Genomic DNA, 3,062 nt, shown 5'->3' on the forward strand with positions numbered 1-3,062 from the left:
CCCTCGCAGCGTCTCCGGATCTTTATTGCTTTGTCTCTGTTTAATCTCTCACACTCACCTGGCTGCAGGTGTGAGCATCTAAAGGCTTCGTTTACTGGGAAAGTACCTGCAGGGCGGCTGCACCTGTTCAGCTGCTCATCGACGTCCAATCCTCCAAACACAGGGCGGCAGCACGTGCATTCAGGCATGTGGACGTGATGAAGCTGAGCCTCAGAGTGAGGAAGAAACATGATTAAACGTGGCACGTGGTTGTTGACCACTTTCAGCTGATAGGTAGGCAACAGGCAGTCAACTCAATCAACGTGCAGAAGAGCATCTCTGAGCCTTCAAGCAGCAGAAGACCACACTGGTGTCACACTGTCATTAAGAACAGGACACTGAGGCTACAAGGGTCAGTACTACAGGTAGAAACATGGGGGCGCCATCACGAAGGCCCTGACGCTTCTTCTAGCACCACTAAAACCATCCCAAGGACGCTGATGGCGTGGACCCAAGAACAGATCTGAGCTCTATCGTTAGGTTCCTGTTTGTTTATCTGTGTCATTTCATTGGTTTAGGTTTAATTATTACCAGAAGCCTCATCGGGCCGATGGAAAATAATCTTTTATTTTAGTTTCTGCGACTTTATTTTATTGCAGAGCATTTTTCAGTTTTAGTTTGCAGCTCGTTTCAGTTTTTACTTTAGATCAGTGGAAGTGTAAAAAAAACCAAATGCACTGAAAACCCCCACAAATAACATTAATTTTTATATTATTTCCTGCTTTTCATTTATTCTTTAGTCTGAGATATGCCTGGTTTATCTTTGGCTTTGTTGGTTTGGGGGACAGCTGATCTCGAGGTCTCGTGTTTAGGTTTTATAACATCAGTTGTTCGTAAATAATTTAGTTTTATATAAAAGTCCGGCTTTAAACATGCAGCTCAATGTTTTACATTTTAGTTCACGTTTATATGCGTCTGCCAGGGCCGGATCTACAGGGGTGGCATGGGGTGGCATGTGCCCTTTGTGCTTTGCTTATCACAATTAAGTTTATTAACATAAGCTAGCATTAACACTTTGAGCTTAGCTACAATTAGCACTGAATATAAATTCAAACTGAATATATTACAACACCACTAAAAATGGTTCAGCCCATACCTTTATTTCTTGTTGTCAGTAGCAACCGATGCCTGTGATTGTCCCAGAGAACATTTTGAATCAACACTGTGGAAATGGAATGAAGGTGAGTGTTATTAACCCTCTGGGGTCAAACAACATGCCACCTTTTCTTACTAGTGGAAAAGTGTAAACATGTCGACCAATAAAAAGGATACTTGGTAATTATTTGGTAGAAACAGAGAAGCATTTTGGGAAAATGGCGCTGAGAGCGAGTTTTGTGATGTGTAGCGTGTTTGGAGGGTGTAGTTAGGGTGTAGTTTTTGTTTTGTTGTGTGTCAGAACAGCACTATCACAGTTGCTGCCAAAAAGCCACCAAAGGCAGATTGCAGCGTAAACGCTGAGTGATGCACCTCCTGCTGTCAGGCCTGTGGTGAGCATCATCTTAACTGTGACACCTGATTGTTCTCTCATTGTAGTTTAAAATGGTTATATAAACGACGCCTGATAGGGTGGCTGCAAATCAGGGTAAATAGTTTCGTATAACTTTATTGTTTACAACATGTGTGCATAAGTTAATAAAATCTACAGTTTATATTTGCATTTCAAGTTATGAAAGTGATTCACTAAACAGGTTTTTACAGTAAAAAATAGAACTTTTTCCCTACTTGGTTTTTATTTTTTTACGTGTCAATGAAAAAATAAATGTGAGGCAAAAATATTGTTAAAGGTAAAATCAAACTGCAGTAAATAATGAGCAGTTATACTCTGGAGCCCAGACGGTTAACCTGCTACATCAGCGGTCCCCAACCCCCGGGCCGCGAGAGTTGAGGCTTAGGTGTGTCAGGGTTTTTATCGGTTTTCAGCGTTATTTTATTATTGTTTTTATCGTTTACTCGGTTTTCCTGGGTCTTTTCACGTGTGTTATGAATAAATCTTCTTTTTTTCAGTACCGGTACTAGTTTTATTTTGTTGTATTTATCTGCGACACCGTGAAAATATTGTCGGGCATAAACCGGTCCGTGGCGCAAAAAAGGTTGGAGACCGCTGTGCTACATCATAACAAGATATGTTTACAGTTCTGGTGAAAAATGTTTCATGATGCTGTAGATTTCTGACATTTTGTGTAAATTTAAGCAACAATTTGACTGTTTCTAGTGTAGCTTTCTATATGTTCTGCATGCTTATTTATGATACAGGCTACATGTTTGTTCTCAGTCATCCATCCAGGTCCTTGTAGCCTAAGGAGCGTGGGAAGAAAAGTCTGGACGTCCCACCTCTCATTTGAGAAGCTTCTTCAGTCATGGACCCCCCATTGGGTAGAGGACCAATAGGGGATCCATGAGCCTCTTGCGGACACTCCCATAGGGCTTAAATTCTGGGACTCTCCACCGATTGCGCTTAAAACTGAAAAAGCTTCTTTAATGAAACGTCTTCAAGAAAACTTTAAAAAAGAAGTTCAGATGCTTTTTTTCTTTCCAAGCTCCTCAGACCATACAGGCTGTGCATACAATCAACATTCACATTTTATGTAACTGAAATGCTCAATTATGTGGGGTAAGAAAAAGTTATAGAGTAGATTTATACGAAACGTGTGTATATTTACTGCATTTGATGTATTATAACTGTGTATAATTCATATTAAAGGATGTAACACCTGCAAGTGTGTAAAATAACAGCTTTGATTTTGCCACCCTAAGAAATGTCTCTAGATCCACCCCTGACGTCTGGGACAACAGGGCATCCCCAAAACATACATATGACAGAGGTGCAGCCCCTCGGCAGGCTTCCGGACGCTGACCAACCCACTTTATCAAATGGGTGGAAGAAGTGGCAACAAACAGAAAAGTCTAAATCTAAACAAGTAATTAATCACACTAATACTTGAACCAACCTGATCTCGCAGCTCTCTGAGGTTACAGCAGCATTTCATGTCTCTCGAACATTAGAAAAGTTCCACAAGGTTCGG

The sequence above is a fragment of the Neolamprologus multifasciatus genome, chromosome 4 (assembly GCF_963576455.1).
Source record: "Neolamprologus multifasciatus chromosome 4, fNeoMul1.2, whole genome shotgun sequence".
NCBI classification, from domain to species: domain Eukaryota; kingdom Metazoa; phylum Chordata; class Actinopteri; order Cichliformes; family Cichlidae; genus Neolamprologus; species Neolamprologus multifasciatus.